This window comes from Vicugna pacos, chromosome 35, assembly GCF_048564905.1.
Source record: "Vicugna pacos chromosome 35, VicPac4, whole genome shotgun sequence".
Taxonomy (NCBI): domain Eukaryota; kingdom Metazoa; phylum Chordata; class Mammalia; order Artiodactyla; family Camelidae; genus Vicugna; species Vicugna pacos.
In genome coordinates this window covers 8,582,225-8,599,115 of record NC_133021.1, presented here as the reverse complement: position 1 = coordinate 8,599,115, position 16,891 = coordinate 8,582,225, and the positions used below count along the sequence as shown (strand labels likewise).

The 16,891-nt window shown below is 51.3% G+C and overlaps 3 long non-coding RNA genes across 3 annotated transcripts; all 3 read left to right on the top strand.

The window, feature by feature from the left end:
* The first annotated feature begins 257 nt into the window (after positions 1 to 257).
* Positions 258 to 6,823, top strand: LOC140691500 (uncharacterized). The gene is made up of 6 exons (XR_012067202.1): positions 258 to 333; positions 2,172 to 2,288; positions 2,707 to 2,881; positions 3,000 to 3,081; positions 6,316 to 6,402; positions 6,737 to 6,823. It is a non-coding gene; the product is annotated as an uncharacterized lncRNA (long non-coding RNA).
* Positions 6,824 to 6,836: 13 nt separating this feature from the next.
* Positions 6,837 to 10,849, top strand: LOC140691501 (uncharacterized). The gene is made up of 5 exons (XR_012067203.1): positions 6,837 to 6,896; positions 7,991 to 8,078; positions 9,809 to 9,937; positions 10,280 to 10,412; positions 10,800 to 10,849. It is a non-coding gene; the product is annotated as an uncharacterized lncRNA (long non-coding RNA).
* A 296-nt stretch (positions 10,850 to 11,145) lies between these two features.
* Positions 11,146 to 14,864, top strand: LOC140691509 (uncharacterized). The gene is made up of 3 exons (XR_012067213.1): positions 11,146 to 11,324; positions 13,090 to 13,199; positions 14,595 to 14,864. It is a non-coding gene; the product is annotated as an uncharacterized lncRNA (long non-coding RNA).
* Positions 14,865 to 16,891: the final 2,027 nt, after the last annotated feature.

Sequence of the window (16,891 nt, the reverse complement as noted above, 5' to 3'; positions counted from 1 at the left end):
GCAGCATCCACCTGTGGCAACTTGGCCAAAAGAAGGCAAGAAAGCTGTTTCCACTCGCCAGCACCAGCGTGGCTTTGGAGTCAGTGGAGGCTGAGAGAAAGAGCCCCGCCCTGAGGTTTGAGGGGCCTCCAGCCACAGCCAGAGGAGCGGGGGTTTTCAGAGTGGCCCAGCAGGGAAACCAGGCAAGGCCACCTGGCCCAAGTCTTCCCTGCCCAGAGAGCCCCATGAACTGCTATGGGCCACACTCCCCATTTGGGCCCCCTGCAAAAAGTTACCACGGGAGCCACACCTGAGAAGGCAGAAGGACAGCCCTTTAGCCTGGGGTCCCAGCAGGTGTGTCCTGTGAGACCTGTGGCCACATAAGTTACTTGTCTCTCCAGGTCACTGAAGGGACTGTGCTGGGCATCTTGGTGGTCAGGGACATGGGAACACCTCTAAACTCTGAAGAAGGACAGAGAGACTCTTCCTGGAAGCAAGGATTCCAGGGAGACACCTTGCCCAGAACTGGGGGACTGTGTCCTGAGTAGACCCCTGGGAGGCAATGTGGGGCTGTGGGGTCCTCTTCTGTGAAGGGAGCAGGTGAGTTTTCCGGGGGTGGGGTCCTGCTTTGTCCAGACATGTCCTTGTGTAAGACTCATTTACAAACACCTCCAAGTCCACCTAGGGGTGGCCCCAGAGGTGGGGGTAGAGGAGGAGAGTGAAGGGTGCAGACTTAGGGCCCCCTGAGCCACCCAGGGAGCCAAGGGTCAGTGGGAACATCTTGGGAGTCTAGTGCAGGGGTGGAGGACGAGCACTAAGAACATGCCAAGTCATGCAATAAAGTGACCCATGACCACGAGACACAGGTGGCCGTACACCAAAAGAGGCAGATAGAAATTTAGACCCAGGATCTGAGAACCTTGAGAGGGGCTGGAGGGTCCCAGGAACCCTCAGGAACAGCTCTTCTAGGGGCACAGACATCCCAATACACACATTTCTCATGGAAGCTTTTTGGGGTGCAGAGTGAGTTACCAGGATCCTGAACTTAGTATGGAATCCCACCCCCTTGTTCATCACGGTACCTGGCAATAAATTGCTGTCATTTGTCCCTGGACATGCACAGGGGAGCTGACTGCTGTGGGGGTCACTGCAGGACTAGAATCTTCTGGTGTCTGCTCTGTGACCACAGAAACCCAGGGGGATTTCTCAACGGGGGAACCTGGAGACCATGCCTGCAAGGACCACCCTCATGGGATGGCCAAGGAGCTCGTGGTACCCAGGTCACCAAGTGACGAAGTTGTGAGGTTGCCTGGGGTATCCTGGGGGCATGTAGATTTCTGAGGTCAGCACGTGGGCCCAGCACTGCTGGATGGTCTGCACAAAGAGGGCCCTGCCCTCCTGATGATGGCTCTTAACACCTGCAGGGAAACTGCTCCCAGGGCTCCTGGAGGTCCATATTGAGAGTGTCCTGCCAGCCTTGTGGGGTCACCTTCCCCTGATGCAGAAGCAGACCTCTCTCCCTTGAGGCCCAGGGGACACCTGGCTCAGGTGCCACCTGTGTGCCCTGGACACGCAGAGCCCCAGAGCTCTGGCACAGCCTGGGGTGTGGTGGTGTCCGGGCAAGAAAGGCCCTGGGAAGGGGGTCATTCAAGGGCAGAGGCCACTCTGCAGGGATGCTGGACCTGGCAGCAATGCACTGCTTCAGTACTCCCTTGGGTTGGGTCTCCAACCTGTGGGATGGAAGGGCCACTCCTTCCTGCGGTGCAGTCGGGGGAACTAGATCCATCGTCAAGGTCAGCCCTGAAAATGGAGGCTGCGCTACCTCCATTCCTGGAAAGAAAATCAGTCCCCTCCAGTCCAGGTGATTCAGAAAGTCATTCAGCAATGTTCGGGGCCTCCACTTTAGGCTTTGAATTAGAGCTGAGCGGCTTAGGAGGCCAGATCCCTGTCCGTGGCTCCAGGAGCAGGCTTTCTGCTGGGGGACAGGATCCTCACAAACACCTGTGTCTTTGTGGGACACTCCCCTCTGACAAGCTGGGAGGCAGGGTGCAGTTGTGGGAAATCGTGTTTACATGAGCAGAGGGCCACCATGTGGTGGGGGCACAGGAGACTGTGAGAATGAGTCCCACAGCCTTTCTGGAATCAAAAAACTGGCAAATGTGAAAAAGTGCATAATTTGTTTTATTGAACAGGCTGCTTATGTACGTTTGGAGGACCAGGTTCAAGGACTCAGCATCCCTCCAGGACAATAGCCTCAAGAGAAGAACAGACAGAGCAGGAGGAGATCTGGGGTTTCTCCCAGGAATGAGGTGGAACAGGGATTTCTGCAGATTTGCAAGGAGTCCCCGACCACTGAGCATGGGGTTACAGCCCCACGAGCCCCTGTCATGTTTGGCTTTGGCTCTGGTTCTGGCCTGCTCATGTATTCTTCCAGCAGAGTTCCAGAAACTCAGAGGGTGGAATTAGAGGGGCTGCGTTTGGAACCTAGTGAGGAGTTGGAGGGTCCTTTATATTGAGTCCCTTCATCCTAATCACCGTAGCTGAAGCCCAACACCCCCCAGGCCCCCATGGTTGCCGTGGAGGGAGAACAAGCCTGGCAGGCGACCTAGGGGTCCCACTACTGTGTCCTTCCCTTGTCTTCATTCCCTTTCACCCCGGAAGGTGTGATTGTCTCGTGTCATGGTGGCCTCCACAATGTCCCTCCCAGTAATCTCTCTTCTCCATCAGGTGGGGTTCCCAACCCCGCTCAGCCTTCTCTGCATGGATGCTGAAGGACCAGGCCCACCTGAAGTTCTGAGCTCGAGCAGTAAGGTGGAAACAAAGAAACCAATGGAAAAAAGAAGCAAGTGATTGTGGCAAAGCTCCCCACCACAGAGAAGCTGCCCTGAGTGGAAGGGAGAGTGTGGGCATGCCCGTTTGTTTCCTATCTCCCAGTGCTCTTAGCTTTCTTATTGCCTACCTGCATGGTTACAACAAAATGATCTGCAAAACTGAAAATATTTACTCTCTCGCTTTTACAGAAAAGGCTGGCCAGCCTCTGGTCCGGTACCAGGCAAGAGATTGGAGTTCCTTTCCAGTTTGGAAACATCTTGGCAGGCCCAGGTTTGCAAAGGTCTTTAAGAGTAGTTACGGAGTTTTGCTTTTAAACTTTTTTACGGCTGTATATACTTGTGAGATGTGGTTGTGATGTATAATTCTGAGTCGGGATTTTCTCAAACTGTTTCTCACTTCTTATACCAGACATTCCTAAATTCCAAGTGGAACTGCATATTAAGGAAGCCATGGAATTTAGCAAAAGGATACAGATCTCATTCCCTTTTAAGCATCGATGTACCTCCATCATGGCAGTATTTGTTATGTGTTATTGATAGGGGAACTAAGTAGTAAACAGATTAATAGAAAATAGGGGATTTTAGGTACACAGGTTCATCTTTTCAACATTGTTTGTAATATTTGCAGTTTAAGATGACCATTCCTGAGAAACAGGCAGCCTCTTAGAATGAAATAGCATTTCCTCTGAACCATAATTAATTTTTATTTTGTAGACAGCAGGAAGGGTAATAACACATCACACATTTGGGGACGTCAAAGAGAAAATGTAACTTTCTGGGAGCGCACTCCCCCGCCTCCCCCTGCCCTTTTTACTGTCCCATTCTCCCTGGAAGGCTCTTTCTTATCTTCTGCTCATGGCTCCAGTAACTCTTTCTTCCTCCTTGTTCCTCAGCTGGTAAGGTTAGTTTTCTACTTTGAACAAGCAAACAAGCCAACAGAAGAGAAATTTCACAAGCAACTCCCAGCACATCCGCTCGCCTTCTGATGCCTGTGACCTCACTCTCGGTGCCCCACCGCTTATTAAAAGTGGCATCGAAAGCCAGTCCCTCCAAAAGTCCCCGAGGCCCCATCCCTCCCATCTTCTCTGGGTTGTCACTCCCAAAACCATCCTCTCTTTCACTGCCTCATCTATTTTGTTCTCCTGCTAGTTGGCACCATCAGTATATAAACGTCCATCCTCTTAAACCAACAGCACTCCTTGACCCTAATTCACCCCCACCAATTGCCACCCTGTGTCTTTGCAGCAAATCTTTAAGGAGTTGTTTAAACTCACTGTCTGCATCTTCTCTTGAGCCATCCCCTTTTACACCCATTCTGGCTTTTCGCCTGATCCCTCGCTCTATGGAAACTGCCCTGTCAAGGCCATCAGTGACCCCATGTTGCTAAATATAGTGGTCAATTTTGACTCCTCATCATGCTTGGCCCCTCGGCAGCATTTGACCCAGCTCTTCCATCCCTCCCACCCCGTGTTCCTGCTTCACTCAACCTCCAGCCCATCTCTCTGTCTGTTTCTGCTTTTGGCCTGCTGGCTGGTCCTTTGCCAATGTCTCCTGTTTTTTCCAAACATATACTGTGGGTGTTCCCCAGGGTGGGTTCCTGGGCCTCTCCTCTCTCTCTCTGCTATTCCTTTGGTGGAAGCAACCCAGCCTTGGAAATTGGCATGCCATCAATTTCTCGATTTCCCCAAAATTCCCTGATTTCCCCTTTCCATCTGAGCCTTTATCCCTGAGACTCACATCACATTCTTTTCCTTTCATTCATCTTGCTTTCACATTCATACATATGTTCTACTATGAAATTACTTTTCCAAATTTTGAATCAGTACATATATATCATGTAAAATGCTCAAATATGTATTATTTCCACTAAGATGCTAATTCTACCTTAGAACACTTCTGCACTTCTGTATTTATGTGAATAAAGCGAATAGTATTTCTACAAGCCTCATAGTTAAACACTGTTAGTTTGGGGCTATTATGTAACATGAAATAATGGTACATCAACATAGTCGTTTTTCATTTATTTTTATGTAACACCGAGATGAGGTTTTTGCCCTGAAGACTGGTTTTATTGAAATTTTACCTACGTTACGGACAGTCAGTTTATGTGAAAGCCCTCATTTCTCCCCTTTTTGATATATGCTCCATTTGGCTATATATAACATATAACTTGGCATGAAACAAAATTCCCAAATCATTCACATAATACAATTAATATGTTTAATTATATTTTTTAAATGTTAAAAAGAAAAAGAAAACAGATTCCTCTACCTATTAGGCACTTCTGTGGCAATATGTAACACACCCCTTAACCATGACATTGAAGAACTGAGCTGATACCAGCCCCTTTCCACCTGCTCAGCCCCACCTTTTCCCATCCCCTTTCCCATCCGGAGAGGACATCCCTCCCATTGTCCAGGCCCAGATGTTGGAACCATGTCCTTTCTCTCTCTTTCTTTTACACTCACAGACAGCAAATCCAGCTTGTTAGAAATTTCTGGATATTCTGTCTTAATTAAATACCTACTCTCTGCTCCCCGCCCTCCTAAGAGCCACCTTCAGCCTTTCCTGGATACCAATAGCCTTCTGTTTCCATCTTTGCTTTCCTACAATCTCTCATCCACACAGAGTCAGAGGGAGCCTGTAAAAACATACATTGGGGGTGGTGGGTGTTGCTCAGTGGTAGGGCGCATGCTTAGCATGCTTGAGATCCTGGGTTCAATCACCAGCACATTCATTAAAATAAATAAATTACTTCCCCCCAAAAAACACAAACACAAAAGCATAAGTTGGACTACATCACCCCTCCCCTCAAAACTCACTAAACGGGTCACCATGTCATTAGGAGCCAAAGTCGTCACAAAGGCCTCAGGACCCGGCGTGCTCTGCCTCTCTGCCCACACTCTCCCCCTCACTCTGGGGGCCTCTGGCTCCGGCTCTTCCTTCTTCCTCCGGATCTATTCTGCTTCAAGTTCATTACTCCGTGAGATCTGCCAGGATTGCCTTATTCTCTCCTGCCTGCCTCCCACCCCACCGCCATCACCCGAGTTTGCTCATATCACTCTTTTTTAAAAATTTATCCAAACTCTTGCTACCCCAACATGCTGCCTGTTTCCTCTGCTAAAATTCTGAGACCCCAGTGTTGGGGAGTCATGTCTATTTTGTTGACTGATAAAGCCCGAGAGCCTTGGGAACGGTCTAGTTAGGAGATTCCCGTATGTAGTAGGAGCTTATACATATTTGCTGAATGAATGTAGATGCCCTGGTCCAATCCGATGGAGCACTTCTGTGACGTGCTCAAAGAATAACTCTCCTTTCCACCTGAGAGGGGGTGACAACTTCCCTGGTGATTAAAGGCAAGAATTTTTTGCTTTATGCTGTTAACCTTAGGCGGGGAGACTGGGGGATCTTCATATATATTTTTAAATTTGGTTCACTCTGCAGTTGGTCTTTGGTCTCTGTATAATTTTGAGAAACTCTTTATGAGTGATCATTCTTTGATCAGATTGAACAGGTTCCAGGGGGAAGGACCAAGCCTGTCCCATCAGCCATTCTATGTGTCTTGTCCTGGGACCCAGTGGATGCTCAGCATGTAAGTGAACCGACAGGAGTGAGTGAAGAGATGGGAGCATCTCATTATTGTGGCGGATCTCTGTCCAATGCCTTGAGATTTGGGGAAGGGTTTACGAGTGCAGAAGGGAGAGGTCAGGTCCTCTGTGCTTTTCCTGAGTGCCCTGGCCTTACCCATTCCCCCAGCCCCCTCTGGGCAGCCAAGCCAAGGAGCTGGGCCACCAGGGGTTGTGCTGAACAATAATCCACCTTCACCCCAATTCCGGGGGTAGGTACACATGGTTGTAGACACTGGAGTCAGGTCCTTGGAGGAATTCCTCACCGAACTATGTTTTGGACCTTTTATTTTTCTCTAGAACCTCCAGCTGAAGAAGATTGTCTTAGACACATGAAAGTTGAGGACACCTTCTGTCCCCTCGCAACCCAGGTGGGGCTGGGAGTCTGCTGTTTCTATAGCCGGTGGGCTCGTGTTGATTTGGGCATCCCTGTGCCTGAATTCCTGCAGTACACTCGGTGGTAAGGATGGGGGTGCCTGGCAGGGAGGGAAGCGGGTTGGGAGACTGTACAGCTGGGCTGATGTTAACCTGGGGTGAGCGGGAGCTTGCTGATGCATGGCATCTCGGGGCAGGGAACTCTCCACACTCAAGAGGGGTTCCCACTCCCGCAGGGTCCCTTTGATCAGGGTGCTGGGCTGTCAGGGGACCACAGGGGTCCCAGTGAGGATTAGGGTGCCTTCAGGCAATGGGAAGTGTGGGGTCCAGTGGCAATTGAATTAACTGTGCACCCAAACCCAGCCCCCACCTCTTTCAGCCTGTTTCCTAATCTGCAAAACTGGAATGTTATTAAACATCTCGCGGGGTCATTGATGGGCTGGGACAGACTAGACAGTCAGGAGCTGGAATTCCTCTGTCCCCTGATTGTTTGCCTTCTTTCTGACTATTTGCTCTCACAAGCTCAGTCTCTCTGTCTCTCGCTCTTTCACTTCTAAGTTTCTCTCATGCTCTGGTTTCATTTGATTTCCAACCACCGCCCCTCCCCTCCGCCAAACTCCAGATGAGTGAACTTGATTTCTATGTGTCAGTTCCAAATTCCCAGGAAAGATGCTCTGTCACCCTCTGGATCTGCTGTCCAACCCATGAGTTGTGGCCAGAGGAGCGAGTCCTTCTGGGACCAGCAGAGGGTCTCTGCCCAGCCCCCAGCCACCACTGTGGGAGCACATAGCTCTCCGTGGAGGAAGTACTGGCTGTGACCTTGTGTCACTAAGTGTGAATTTATGTCTTCTCTTGAACCACCTTCATCCTCCTAAACAAAGATGAAAATTAAACACTCCCGGGATTTGTGTCATGGAACACTCAGGGTGGGGGCTAATGGGGCTGGAATTTCTGCTGTATTTAAGGGGCTACACTGAATCCCCAATGAGAGCCTGCAAAGGGAACAGCACCGGCCCCACCCGGCACTTAGGGCGCTGAGTCTGCGTGACGGTGAGCCAGGCTTCTGACCACAGCTCAGGGGTCTGGTCTGACCAATTAGCCTTTGAAACCAACCAGCTTTGGATTCCTCAATCCCACCCTGAGGTTTTACCTGAACCATCAGCTTCTGTATCTCTGAAGACAGATGCTGAGGACCCTTCACGTAAGCCGTTCACACAGCCCTGTTCAGGCCTTTGTGCTGCACGGTCTGCCCGGCGAGCTGACCGAGGTTGGTATTTTACTGATGTTAGAAGTAGTCTGGTTTCCCGATGTACTGTTTCACTGAACAAGCAACAGAAGCCACTTCTCGCTGATAAAAGCAGAAAAGGGACATAATGAAAAGATACTGGGAGGGTGTGTGGAGTGGCCAGGACCGGAGCCAACCCAGGAGCTGTAGAAGGGGTTAGGGAGCCCCAGGCACCAGGCTGGGAGGGGTGCTACCGGGCCCCCTGCCACCCCAGAAGGGACCCCCCTCCACCCGACCCTCCACCTCACTCACTGCAGGTTCATGTCCCGGCAGGGCCAGGTCACACTGAAGCCACCAGCACACACCTCAGTTGGGGAGCTGGCCCCGTCTGAGCTGCGGGCGTGCCTGGTGTGGGGAGAGGCCCAGTTACAGGAAGGCAGTTCCCCTACTGTTCCGAGTTAAGGTGCAAGTCAGTGCCCATCACTCAGGAGAGCCAGGCTGGACGGACCTCATTGTGGTGACTAGGCTGTCTGAGTTCACTTATTACTTTCTACGTTTGAAGGCCCTGGAGGGAGAAAAAGTGAAGGTTCTAGTACTTATTTTGTGTTTCCCACGTACCAGGTGTGGTAAACAAGCCACTTCAGACAAGGCCCGGAGCAACCACGTAAATAGGCCACGGAGCAAGTCGTGCAGTCAGGCCTCTGTGGTCCCGAAACCCGTGTCCCCATCGGCTCCATAGTTACCAGTGGAAACTAGGGGGATTTATGGGACTGTGTGCTCCTGTGAGGGCTGGGATATGTGTGTTTAAGTCCACATCTTCAGAAACTCGGCTAGAACCACAGCCACTGATTGCACGGTGGCAGAGGAAGGGAGGATTCCAGCCTCTGGTCCAGCTCGTGTGGAGCTCAGAAGTTCTTCCTCCTGTCCTGAAAATAACACCAAATCTGAGGGAGCTGCAAACCCACTGCTCTTCTTAGATCCCAGAAGACTGAGGGGGAAAGCTGCTTCCAACCCAGAGAGGTTGCAAAGGGAACAGCGGGCAGGCTTGGAGAGTCACAGCTCCCAAGGCAGAACCTGCTTTTGTAAGAACCCCGGGGGCAGGCAGATTTAACAGGTCCCTGAGGCCAGCAGGAGGCTCAGTGTGGGGAAATCAGAGTGTGACAACTCCAGGGGGCCAGTCAGAGGGGCCCCATGCTCTTTTTCATGTATTTTACATCCAGGACCGTGTCCTGTTCTCAGAATGAAGGTCAGAGGATAACTCCTCATGCTTCCTGCCTGGAGAGGAGAAAATAACTGTATTGAAATACACCCAGAACATTCTGTTTCATTGGGGGAAGTTGTTTTTTGTTTGTGTTTTTAATGAGAAATTATTTTACCAGAGCCTAACCAAGCTGGGAGAAGGGAAATCCCTTCTGTGTCACCCAAATTGGGGTGGGGGGAAAGAGACACACTTGTGGAGGTCACAGCTCAGGGCACAGGCTCAATGAGAACTAATCACAGGACTGCAGATGCCCTGCTCTGTCCCGCTCCCCCAACACCTTACCTCCATGTCAGTAGGGCCCGTGTGTAATAACAGGAATAATACTAACAGAAGTAAATGTCTCAGGAGTGTCTAGGGAAAACCCAAAGACAGCGGGGAGATGAAAACAAGGACACACAGGCTGTTTTAGCCTCTCACACCAATAGCTGTAGCAAACTACACACAGCCCAGCCCCAGTAGATAAACAGACAACCTCACAGAAGAAATTATTTATTTTGGTTCTCTTACCCAGTGCATTCCATGGTGCATCCTCGCCTAGAATTGAGTGGAAGCAAGTCCATCTCAGAAGGGACATAACTGAAGAGGGATGGCTTCCCAGACTCTGAGGGGCAGAGAGAGCACCAGCCTGGGTTAGAGAAAGGTGAGGGGTGGGGTAGGGTGTGGGCTGCCTTCTTCCCCATATAAGGAACCTTCCTGAGGCCAGCACAGTAGGAGGGAGGGCCATGGGGTGGAAGCAGCCAGACTTCATCCTGAGAACTGTTGGGATGCCTCAAAGGGACCATTCAGGTGCCCAAACTGGGCCCTGATTGAGGGAGCCAGTCGGTCTGACTCAGATCCCAGGACTGAGGTGGGCTCACAGCAGGCCGGTATTACTTGGCCGGATCCATTTCACTTCTCCGAAGCCCTGTGTAAAACATGAAGCGTGGAAGCCTGGTGAGCACAGCTCTGCCCTCAAGACCGGTTTCAACTCCTCTCTTCCCAGAGAACAGCATCTCTGAACCCGTCCTGGGTGACCTCACAGAGATCACCCTAGTGGCCCAGGCTAGTGACCGGGAACATGTACCTTCCTGCAGGCAACCCCTGACGTCCACTGATGCATCATATACTGGCAAAGAGTGAGTCACTGTGCATTGGTCTAACAGCAGAGACTCTGCCAAAGGCCCAAGAGGTGGTGTGTGGAACATGCAGGGGTGCAGGAGTGTAAGCAGTGCAAAAGTGTAACTGGTGACAGGGGTGCAGGGGCTGTGGAGGGCGCAGGCATTTCAGGGGATGTGGGGGTGGAGGGATGCAGAATTGCAGAGAGTAGCAGGGGTGCAGAGGCGCAGGGAGTGTAGGGATGCAGGGAGGTGCTCAGGGACCTGGCCAGGATAAGAAGGCAAGTGCACATCCTTGCAGTCAGCCTGACCCCGGTAGGCTATTGCAATGCTTTTGGGCGGCGGCGGCGGCGGTGGCGGTTGGGAGGCTGCCCGGGCAAGCCGATCTATTTCTTCTCTTCCCTGCAGCCTGGCCTGGGGTGGGGCTTGGCCGCCGGAGATTCGCCAGATGTCGCACTCCAGGTAAGCTTGCTCCTGGTAGGTGGGGCGGTTAGGTCAGAGGGCGGTGGCAGCGGCAGAGGGGCGGAGCGGGTCTACCCCTGGTGAACGGGTGGAATAGCTGCCTTGTCCCGGCTGCTGGGCCTGGGAGCGGCCTCTTCTTCCCCAGGTCGCCGGACACTCCTGTCCCACTCAGCTTGCTGAGTGCGGAGTGGGGGCGGGACCGTTAAGGTGCGGGACCCACGGGGGGAGGGAGGCTGCCGCGGGGGAGCCGATCAATTCGCTCCGCTCTCCCCGGAGGCGGAGCCAGGGGCGGCTTCTGCTGCCCTAGAGGCGGGACGCGGGTCTCCAGATGAACTTGCTCCTGGGAGGCGGCGGCGGAGGCGGCAGGGGCAGGGGATGTGTTCCAGGGAGTTGCTCCATTTCTTCTCTCCCCCACGGCCTGGCTTGGGGGCGACGTCTGCCGCCGGAGATTTGCCTGAGGTCCGACTCCAGGTGAGCTTGCTCCTGGGAGATGGGTGCGGTGCGGTCATGGGGCTGGTAAGGTGGTGGCTGCAGGCATAGGGAGGCTGCCCCGGAGGAGATTGTGGATTAGCTCCATGTCTGCACCGCGTGGCCTGAAGGCGGCCTCTGCTGCTCCAGGTCCCGGGACACCCCTGTCCCACTTTGCCTGCTGGGGGCGGGAGGCAGGGTAGTCAGGGTGCAGGGGTGGCGGTGGTCGGGGGCCTGCAGTGGGGGAGCGGCCCATTTGCTCCCATCTTCCCCGCGTCTTGTCCTGGGGGCGGTCGCTGTTGCCCTGTGTTATGAGACGCGTGTATCCTAGTCGGCCTGACCCCGGGAGTTGGACTTGGTACTTTGGGGGTGGTGGCAGCAGCGGCAGGTTTTCCCATGGAACTTGTCCATTTGCTCCCACTTCCCCCCATGGTTTGCCCTGGGGGCAGTCCCTGTTGTCCCAAGTTCGTCGGACGTCCATCTCCAGGTCAGCCTGCTCCCTAGAGAAGGCCACTGTGAGGCCATGGGCAAGAGTGGTGGCTGCTGCGGGGGTAGGGGCTGCCTTGGGGAGCTGGTGGATTGGCTCCCGTCTCCCCGATGGCCTGGTGTGGGAGTGGCCTCTCCTGCCCCAGGTCACCAGACGCACCTGTCCCACTCAGCCTGCTGGGGGAGGGGCGCCCTGGGCGGTGCCTTTAAAGTGCGGGGGTGGCGATGGCGGGGGTAGAAGACCTGCAGCGCGGAGCCTGTCAATTTGCTCTCCTCTTCCCCGCGACCAATCCTGGGGGCGTCCTCTGCTGCCCAAGAAGCCGGATGCCCGTCTCCAGGTCAGCTTGCTCCTGGGAGACGGGCCCGATGTGGTCGAGGGGCAGAGGCAGTTGCGACGGCCGGCTGCCCCGCCTAATGGGGCCACTTCTCCTCTCCCCTGACCTGGCCTGGGGACGTCCTCTCTGGCGCAAGATTCGCCTGACACCCCACACCTGGTCTGATTGCTCCTGGAAGGTGGGCGCGGTGAGATCAGGAGGTGGAGAGGACAGGGGCTGCCCCTGGAGAGCTGGAGGATAAGCTCCAATCTCTCTGCAGGCCTGACGTGGGGGCGGCCTCTGCTGCCCCTCGTTTCCAGGTCACACTTCTTCGCGTCATATTTCCCCGGGGTTGCGGTAGGGTGCGGGGGCGTCGGGGTGTTGGCGGGGGTATGGAGCCTGCCGCTCGGGAGCTGGGGATTTAGCTCCCATCTTTTCCGCAGATTGGCCTGAGGGCAGCCTCTGTTGCTCCAGGTCGCAAAGCAATTTCTCTGACAGCTTAGCCACCGGAGGTGGGCAGGATGGGCTGAGAGGGCTGAGGCAGCCGCCAAGGCAGCGACGGAGGGGGCTGTCCCTGGCCAGCTGGTCAATTTGTTCCCATCTCAACCTTTGCTGCCCCAGTTCCGCAGAACGCCCTTCTCCAGTTTATTCTTCTCCAGGGAGGTGGGCGCAGTGCATGCAGCCCGAGGTCTGGGCTCTCCCTTGGGAGGGGCAGAACTCTCTTGTTCTCCTTTGTCTTTATTCTTCAGCGAAGTGGTTACTGGACGCAATTCTTAATTCTGAGAAAGTGTAGCCTGTGTTATGGAAGAGCTGCTGGACAGTGAGGTTTCTGGGTGGATTTTCACATCAGCTGATGCCCCAGGCAGGCAGGAAAGCTATTACTCAGAGCTTCTTAGTCTGGGGTTGGTGATGGCCCCGCCATCCTCACCATGCTTTTTAAAAATGTGTTACTCCCCTCTTTTTCCTAGGTGACATTTTAGGTTATTGGGTCTCAGATTGCTGGCACACTCATCCCTGTTCTCAGACATCTTTTATACTTGGGTGAAGTGATAAGTAGGGGAAGATGATTTACTGAAAGGTACGAATACTTAAATTCGCATTAAAGCTACATTCTGTCAATCTTTCTAAAATGATTTTCCTCTGATTCTAAATCCACGACCTAGTGAATGTTGTACTCCTGTGTAAATCATTGATCTTCACATCACATTTGTTGAGTGGTCAACGAGATTTTTTAATTAGATTATTCCTGAAAGGAAAAGTTCAGGCTTTTCAGAATTCCTTGTCTGATGTCACCCAGGCAGTCACAGTAGAAGACAGAGCTGATATAAAAATCCCTCAGCTGCCTGAACTGCAAAGCTTCTGGGATTACTGATCCCTGAAATGCAGGTGACTCTTGATGATAATCTGGGGGATGGTTTAAATGATCAGATTCTTCCAGTCCTATAAATGGGTTCCGTGGCCCCAGCCCCGGGAGAACTGGACATAAGGGCCATATCGTGTGTGGTGGGATGGGAAGGCAAGGTGTAAGAGCTGGAATCACTGAGATTCCACACTCGCTAAACACAGACTCCAGAGCCTAATTGTTGTCAGGTTCTGTTCTGGATTTGAGAGTGTGTTCATACATGATTCTTGCCCTTCTGGAGTCACTGCCTGGGTGGAAGTAACCTTTACATAGATCTGTGGAGGATGACATTTAAGTAGATGGGCTGTTATGGTTCTCAATGTGCCCAGGCTTGCTCTTCCAGGCACTCGTGGGACTAACGCGAGTCATGTTATTCACTCATTCACTGATTTATTACCCTTGAATTGATCACTCGTCCCACAGTAAGTGAAACAAGGTAACAGGAAGCTGAGTTTTGTCCCCTCTCCTATCACTGATTGTTTTTCAGTCGGGCGCCCTGCGTATGCATTGTGAAACGGTGGTATTTCGTGCCCAATGGGGCAGCACTGTCAGTTCTGAGAATCAGGGGAGACACATGGGTAGGACAGCACCCTGACACACATGGCACCCACCATCCCGTGAGACAGAATTGTCGATGCTCAGGTGACCCGATGTAGACTGCGGTGCTAAACCTGAGCCTGTTTAGTTATCCTGGTGGCTATGAAAATACAGACTACCAGTCGCTACCTCTGGAGACTCTGAGGGTGTGCACCCCAGAATTCTGCATTTTAAGAAGCACTTTAATGAATCCTGATGAAGAGATCTGAGTGTCCCACGGAGAAACACTGGTGTGCGAGGCACCAATATTGAGGATTCTCAGGGAACGATGTCTTTTTAGGATGGTCCATGGGCCCTCACTTTAGACTTTTGCCTTGGGTTTAATTGTATGTGTTCAGAAGTGATGTCTTTCAATTCCAGTGCATGTCAGCATGCTCTGTGCAGGGATTTACTCTCAGTAGATGGCAAAAACTATGATTCTTCATGTCACCGAGCTACACTGTGAACGATATTTTATTTTGGTTTTCTTTGTAGCAATGCAGAGTCTCCCGAGAAGAGATTTAGACTCAACAGCTTTGTGTCAGACTTTGGAAGACCGCTGCTGCCCAAGGTGTTCTCTGGCAGTGCAATGACGAATCTAGGTCCCTCTTTCACTGCTACATCAATGAAGTGGACCACTTGGACAAGGCCAAAGCTGGTATCCTTACCATAGCCCTTTACAGTGTTATTCGGCTCCAGGAAGCCATCAGATGCAGCAGGTGGCCAGAGGAGGAGCCGAACAGACTCATGAAATGTGACATCCCCAACTTTATCAACACGGACCAGAACTCTGCCTTTGTGGAAGATGATTTCCTGATTTTGTAACTACCGATTGTTCTAGAAAATAAGCCAGTTGCCCAGAACTCACACAAAGACTTGAATTGAGAAACGTGCTATCTCAGGTATCTTTCTGAAGATGTGAAGTCTGTCTTTGTATGGAAGGAAGTCCCCTTTCACAAAACTGAATGTGTTTGTGTCTGAGAGAGGAAAATGGAGACAGAAAGACGAAGAAGCAGAAGAGAGCCCCCTCAGAAGAGATCTAGTTAAGGTGAGTTTTTGTGCCTTTAAAAAACATTTGGGGTTTTAGGGGGAACAAAGTATTTACACTGTCTTATTCTCCTCATTGGAAACCTTGGCCCCTTCGTCAGAGTCAGCGGCCTTGAACGGGGGTTGCACGCTGCGTTTCATCTGGCACTGCGACTTCCACGCTCTGCCTTTAGCACGTTGCTTTGCCTGTCAGGGTTGCCACCCTTTTAACTGTAAGGTGAGGAGTCTGGAGTAGATGATCCACCCCAGCTCTGCTGTTTTGCAAATTTCTGATTTCGTATTCGGATGAGTCTGGGATACACCCAGAGCAGTATAAACCAGGCCCTACCTCCTGCCTATTGCTGGGGCATCCCTCAGGTCTGTGCCTTCTACTCAACCCTTTACTGAGCCCAGCTTTTGTCAGGAGCCCAAGTGCCTACCGGGATGGCAGGGGACTTGTCTTTCGTGGTCACGGTGGCCAAGAATTCTATTGGTGTGCTGAAACAACTCTTCTGAGATCCTCCACCCACCCCTGCTCAAACCTAATGACAGCACTACGGTTCCTTTCCTAGGAGGAGGATCAATCCATGGTGCATTTTATGACAATCCTGTCCCCAGGGATGCACGGAAGTTTATCAGCTGAGTGAGGGGAGGTGCCTCTGTGTCCCTGTATCTCTGTCTGCTGACAGTTCGCTGCCACCGGCTACTGAACAAGAAAAGTGCTATTCACCATGTTGTGTGTTTTCCAAATGTGTAGGTGATGGTCTTGTGGCTCGTGCGTGGGCTTTGATTTGGGATGGTGAAGGGCTTATAAATACCTCATCAACATGTATTCGAGGTGGCCTGGTGCCACACAGATTTGATTCATGAAGGCATCAAGCCTGCACACTGGTTTGGAAACAACTTGGTTTTGATCATTCACACTGCATGCATGACTCGCTGCTAATCTCTGGGTGGTTTTTTCATTTCAGATTTATTCACCCCATGTCTTGCTTAAGCTGAAAAATACATTTATTTCACCAGAATATTCTCTGATTCTTTGTTTACACACATCCAGTTTTTTTAATTCCTTTAAAAATGATTCTGTGTTTATAATGCCTCCTAATTTCTATCATCTCTATGTTACCAGTGGCCTGAGACATGCGCCAGATTTGATGCCGGAACAGTTCAACCAAAAGAAATCCCTTTGCTGTAATATCTTTTGAGGAAAATATTATTCTTTAAGGCTCTAACAGTAAATCGTAGAAGAAAGCATGGAACATTTCTTGTAGTTAATACATGTTCATGCGAAAAGAAATGATATTTTCATTAAACAATGTTGATTTTAATAACTTTTACAAATGTGAACATTATTATTCATAATTTAAGTAACCAGATAAAACCACAGTTATTTATTATGAAGATTGAAAACTATTTACACGGTCTCTTAATTAGAAGTAGCTTTATTAGAAGACTGAAGGGTATTTAAAAGATGGAAAAATACCCATGATGACACCATCATTTTTATTAACTAAATATCAAGAACTGTGCAGGGATAAGATTTAACCCTCTGCAAACTGCCAAGTTAGCATGAGGTAGTTTGTGGATGCTGCCAGAGGACAGGACACTCCCCCAGGATCAGAGACAAAGGACTTCCTGCCAGCACAGCAGGCAGCCTGTGGTTCAAGTTCATATTGGTTCCTGAGTTCCTTTCCTATTGCTGTTGTAACAAAGGACCACAGACTCAGTGGCTTAAAGCAATACACATTCATCTTCTCACTGTTCTA